Here is a 6,737-nt window from a genome sequence, read left to right on the forward strand (position 1 = left end):
CGCTGGGGCCGAATAAATAATTTTTACCTGAAACGCCCCAGGACAACACTTGGATCAATGGGCGGTCTGACACGCATCAAGAATTTACGGCAGCCCCGAGGCTCGCCATCGACTGTCGGTTTTGCGGTTATGTGGCCTTTTCTGCTATTGGCTCTTCGTCGTGGGAAGACGCTGAGAACACCGCCGTGTTCTCATTATTAATGAACGGCAGTACACAGGGATACACACGGAAGGGAAAAAGGCTCCATCAGCTCAAACAATCTGACGCGTGTGAACAGCGCCCGTTTAAGACTGACGATAGAGACAAGAATCACCATGTAAGAAGACGTTCCACGAAACGTTAACATTCGTCGGCAATTTCAGACATCGATCACACCAGTAAATGTTGGTCTTGTACTCCTGATGAAGACTGTAACTTGCAGTATACCGTAGACGTGAGGGAACCGACGTACAAAGCCCACACAAACAAACTTATTTTTACAGATTAGAAAGCGCTATTCATCTGACAAGGGGAGGCCGCCAATTGTGAAATTCAGATTCAATTCATACTGCGCATAATAAAAGCTCATGGCCAGAGCTGTAATGTGGCAAAGCACCAAGATGCACTTCCCAGCCGTTGTCGAGAAAATCGACAGTTAAAATAAACCGTTGCTGTGAAATACTCTCTACGATTGATGATTTTCTACAGCGTCGTGGCGCAGCGGTAAGCGCTCGGGTTCGTAATCCGAAGGTCGCCGGATCGAATCTCGTGCCATTCAACCTTTTTTTTTTTTTTTTTAGAATTTTTTTCATTCAGATGTGTATACACACACACACACACACACACACACACACACACACACACACACACACACACACACACACACATATATATATATATATATATATATATATATATATATATATATAAAATTCCCGGTAATCAGTTGCAACAATTATGCATATATTAAGTTGTTGAAAGTCGTTTGTCGTGGAAAAACTGGCGACTTCGAACATCATTATGTTCTCCGCAAACAAAGTTGTATTTCACAAATGTTATTAATTGTCTTCATAATGTTTACCACGTATAGTTAACGGAAGACGTACAAACGATATTCCGAAACGAATACGTATAGCGTAAGTAAAACGTTCGAATTAGAATAGAGACCCCACGAACACAAATTTGCTGTGTCAGGTATGAAATATAAACTCCGTTACTCGCTCGTTACACTTGATGGACAGATGTTGAACGGGCCGAAACGAGCAGCCGCATAACAGCGTAGCTGCCTGCTAACTTCGAAAGTAGGTAGATGCGGTCCCTAGCGCAACTTATTAACATCGTCGAAAATCATTGCGGACTTGAGAGCTTTGGTACACCCTGTTAAACAAACGGAAAAATGGAGGCAGTACAATTGGTGAGCGATCCGCCTTCACCAACATGCATAAGCAATTCATTAATTTGAATTACAATAAACTAATAATAAAAAAAATGTTGCATGGCGTAAGATTCGATCCGGCGTCCTTCGGATTACGAACCCGAGCGCGTACCGCTGCGCCACGACGCTGTAGAAAATTATTAATCGTAGAGAGTATTTCACGGCAACGGTTTCTTTAACTGTCGATTTTCTCGACAACGGCTGAGAAGTGCATCTTGGTGCTTTGCCACATTACACCTTTGGCCATGAGCTTTTATTATGCGCAGTATGAATCGAATCTGAATTTCACAATTGGCGGCCTCCCCTTGTGAGCGCAAACACGATAAAGTGTGCAAGTGCATGTAAAAAGCGTTGTATTACCCAAAGACATGCAGGCGCCAGTGTTCAGATATTACTAAAACGATGGCTGATTTGTTTTTGAAAAACTAACAACTCGAAAATTTTATACCCTTACGAAATTACTGTTTCACCAAATGTTCTCTTTCACATGTCTAATCCTCTCTAAATCCCATCTCATCTAAGACGAAAATAAAATTCCAAAGATTACTTACGGCTCTAGAAGTTATTACTCCCTGAAAATCTGAATACTCTACTCGAAGTGGTTTCTGAGATTTAGGGAAAAATGCAATAGAAAATCTAAAGTTTCAGGAACGGCTTCTAAAGTTTCAAAAGATTGTAACTGACTTAATATACGCTTAATTTCTTATTTTTAGTCACTCAGAAGCACCCTTCGCCATACTGCATTTCATCCTCTTGATCTTTTCTTCTTTCTGGACTCCTTAGTGGCCAACTATGCCGCATACTCTGCTTTATCAATGAGAAACTTGCCCATCCGTTCAAGTTCTCTGATGCACTTTGCTCCAGGATTAATTCCCATATGCTGTAGCATTTTTACCCTGCCAATGTTGCCATCATTAACAGCAATAACAGCATCACTGACCTCCACTTTAGTGTCTACATTCCAACAAACACATTTTTTGGCAAGCGAGTCCATATAACATTATTGAACGACCCATTGGGTTTTTGAGTCTCACCTTGCAGACACTTCTTCAGTAATTTAGGATTTGCCAGGTCTCTGCAAGTAGATTTCATGATACTTCCTGGCACATTAAAACTGTGTGCCGGACCTCGAACTCGGGGCCTTGGCCTTTCTCGGGCAAGTGCTCTACCATCTCAGATACCCAAGCACGACTCACGTCCCGTCCTCACAGCTTTACTTTTGCCAGTACCTCGTCTCCTAACTTCCAAACTCTGCAGAAGCTCTCCTGCGAACCTAGCAGAACTAGCACTCTTGAAAGAAAGGATATTGCGTGGACATGGCTTAGCCACAGCCTGGGGGATGTTTCCAGAATGAGATTTTCACTCTTCAGCGGAGAGTGCGCTGATATGAAACTTCCTGGTGGAGCACTTGCCCACGAAAGGCGAAAGTCCCGAGTTCGAGTCTCGGTCCGGCACACAGTTTTAATCTGCCAGGAAGTTTCATATGAGCGCACACTCCGCTGCACAGTCAAAATCTCATTCAGGTTTTATGATATCCGTGACTGCTGCTGAGATGGTTTGTTTACGGCTGTATGAACTGTTTGAGTACTGGGCATTGCTGTAATTGCACCATGAATCAGGTCCAGGAGGGCAAAGGTGATGTACTGGTTTTTCATCAGTTGATAGTCTGTGGAAGAAGATAGCCCATACTGCCTGCTTCATTTCAAACAAATCCTCACTAATATTTGTAATGGCCATCCCATAATACTGCTGTAGTTCATCTATCATTTTGTTTGTCAGCCTGCTTCTTATGGTTTTAGCATCACAAAGTTTCTTGTCTCTCAAACTTTGTTTCAACTTCCTCAACCTGGTGTCCATCCTCTTCTGGACATGACCAATACAAACACCTAATTTAACCTACACAGCAATCCACAGCCGCCGAGCGACGGCGCTTCAATCCCGCGTCCGGCCATCCTGATTTAGGTTTTCCGTGATTTCCGTAAATCGCTCCAGGCAAATGCCGGGATGGTTCCTTTGAAAGGGCACGGCCGACTTCCTTCCCCGTCCTTCCCTCATCCGATGAGACCGATGACCCCGCTGTTTGGTCTCTTCCACCCCCCCCCCCCCCCAAAAAAAAGAAATCCAATAGTTTTAGTTCAAAAGTTTTCCTCTTCAATTTAACAATTTTAACAGCGAAAATTTTTCCCTAGCACTTCGGTGTCATTCCGCAATATTCTAGCAAAACTCTATCCGTAACATCCAGTGGAGAGACACAGGCAGCTCCCACACTAACATTTACGGAGCACTGGCATCCTCCCGCCTCAACCGCTACAACCGACGAAATCAGACAGTTGCGCTGCATCTTTCGATAATGCATCCGTGGACGAGTTCTTCGCCACGTGACACTCCCATACCACCTCACTTTGCCTCACCAGCTTTCCTTCAACTTGAAGCGTCTCCTTTCGTCCGCGCCTCGGAGCTGACGCGGTGTCGCGCGAAACCGCACCCGCGGCCGCGGCCAGAGAGTCCACAATGCACGAACTCTCGACGATGTGAGGTGCACGTAATAAATTATGCAACTTACTGCTCCGCAGATCTAGTCAAAAGCGTTTATCTGTGGAACTGGGTTAATTCACTGCACTGCCACATTATCCCATCAGCCTAAATAAAAAAAATTATATATACGAGGTGTGGCTAGAAAATAACCGGACTAGTACTGGTGAAACAATAAAACGAATGCAATAAGGCTGAAAGTCGCGTGGCCTGCCACGTGACTCTCGCTACGCCTACTGCTCGAGTTTCATCTGCCTCCTGTACTCAGTCTGCCCGTGGCGTCTGTTTTAAGTAGTTGACGTTTTGTCTGTGCGTCGGAAAATGTTGAGTGTACAGAAAGAACAGCGTGTTAACATCAAATTTTGTTTCAAACTAGGAAAATCTGCAAGTGAAACGTTTGTAATGTTACAACAAGTGTACGGCGATGATTGTTTATCGCGAACACAAGTGTTTGAGTGGTTTAAACGATTTAAAGATGGCCGCGAAGACACCAGTGATGACACTCGCACTGGCAGACCATTGTCAGCAAAAACTGATGCAAACATTGAAAATATCGGTAAACTTGTTCGACAAGATCGCCGTTTAACAATCAGAGCAGTGTCTGAGTTAACAGGAGTTGACAAGGAAAGTGTCGAACAAGTTTACCGATTTTTTCAATGTTTGCATCAGTTTTTGGTGACAATGGTCTGCCAGTGCGAGTGTCATCACTGGTGTCTTCGCGGCCATCTTTAAATCGTTTAAACCACTCAAACACTTGTGTTCGCGATAAAAAATCATCGCCGTACACTTGTTGTAACATTACAAACGTTTCACTTGCAGATTTTCCTAGTTTGAAACAAAATTTGATGTTAACACGCTGTTCTTTCTGTACACTCAACATTATCCGACGCACAGACAAAACGTCAACTACTTAAAACAGACGCCACGGGCAGACTGAGTGCAGGAGGCAGATGAAACTCGAGCGGTAGGCGGAGCGAGAGTCACGTGACAGGCCACGCGACTTTCAGCCTTATTGCATTCGTTTTATTGTTTCACCAGTACTAGTCCGATTTTTTTCTAGCCACACCTCGTATATATATATATATATATATATATATATATATATATATATATATATATATATATATAATCTCCATCGGTGGACAGGAATACGTACACCGCTTGCTGTTAATACCCTGTCTCCAGTTGCCTCGTAACAAGTTCCGCCTACAATTTCCACACGACGAACAGGAACACAGTTCAACGCCAGCAGTTAAAAGACAAGCTAAAACGCTACACTCAAATTTCCACAGACACAAATGGAATTTATTTGCTTCAGTTATATCTCGCGAAATCCGCTTCGTTCACTACACACTCCCTCCGGCTAATGACTCCGCCATGCGTTGTAAAATTCCACTTCCTATCGTGCAACTGCACGCTCACTCGAGGACAACGGCTGCCTAGAAAACTGAAAATGAACTAAACAGAATTCCACCGCTGTACAGGGGAAAGCTCTTTCGACTCTTGTTATCTTTCCGTGTTTGTGGAGTGCCGAGGCTAGCCTCCAACAGATGGCGCCAGTAAGCAACGACTATTTTATGTGAAATGTTTTTTATTCTAGTCTTTGGTCGCAATATACTGTCCTTCGACGATGACCGGTTTCATCGAGTAATGACTATCTTCAGATCTGTTCTATCCCATGTCTTAATGTGATGGTGTACAACAGATCCGAAGATGGTCACTACTGACTGGAACCGGTCGTCGTCCAAGGACGTTATATTGTCATCAAAGACTGGTATAAAAAACATTTGACAATACCTGGATCACTGTTTATATTCGTCACTATGTCGCAGCTTGTGAGATTATTTTATGCACTCGGCTTACGTGACAAACACACACATCAAAAAAAGTTTCGCATCACCTCGGCTCCGAGAGTTTGCGATCGAACCGCGGTATTGACCGTCTAGGCATGGTTGAACTACAGACAACAAGAGCTGTGTAATTCCTTCCTGGTGGAATGACTGGAACTGATCGGCTGACGTACCCCCTCCGTCTAACAGGCGCTGCTCATGCATCGTTGTTTACATCTTTGGCCGGGTTTAGTGACAGCTCTGAAAAGTCAAAGGGACTGTGTCTGTGATACAATATCCACAGTCAACTTCTATCTTCAGGAGTTCTGGGAACCGGGGTGATGCAACACTTTTTTTGATATGTGTAGTTCCCGAGTGGACATCCATCTGCGCCAAACACGGATAAAAGCCGACGCACGGCTTCGCTCAAGTCAGTATGAATAGTATCGGTAGTATCTTAAGGCAGTATCAGCAGTGATCCATCGTTGGTGCCAAGAATATCCAAACTGTACATTCGACAGCCGATCCTAGTTATCGTTCACTGGATTCAATTATAGACCATAATTGAAAACAGATGAGTCCCTGTGCACGTAACATTATTGCCATGTACAGGATGTTTCAAAAATGACCGGTATATTTGAAATGGCAATAAAAACTAAACGAGCAGCGATAGAAATACACCGTTTGTTGCAATATGCTTGGGACAACAGTACATTTTCAGGCAGACAAACTTTCGAAATTACAGTAGTTACAATTTTCAACAACAGATGGCGCTGCGGTCTGGGAAACTCTATAGTACGATATTTTCCACATATCCACCATGCGTAGCAATAATATGGCGTAGTCTCTGAATGAAATTACCCGAAACCTTTGACAACGTGTCTGGCGGAATGGCTTCACATGCAGATGAGATGTACTGCTTCAGCTGCTCAATTGTTTCTGGATTCTGGCTGTACACCTG

The sequence above is a fragment of the Schistocerca nitens genome, chromosome 5 (genome assembly GCF_023898315.1).
Source record: "Schistocerca nitens isolate TAMUIC-IGC-003100 chromosome 5, iqSchNite1.1, whole genome shotgun sequence".
Lineage (NCBI taxonomy): Eukaryota > Metazoa > Arthropoda > Insecta > Orthoptera > Acrididae > Schistocerca > Schistocerca nitens.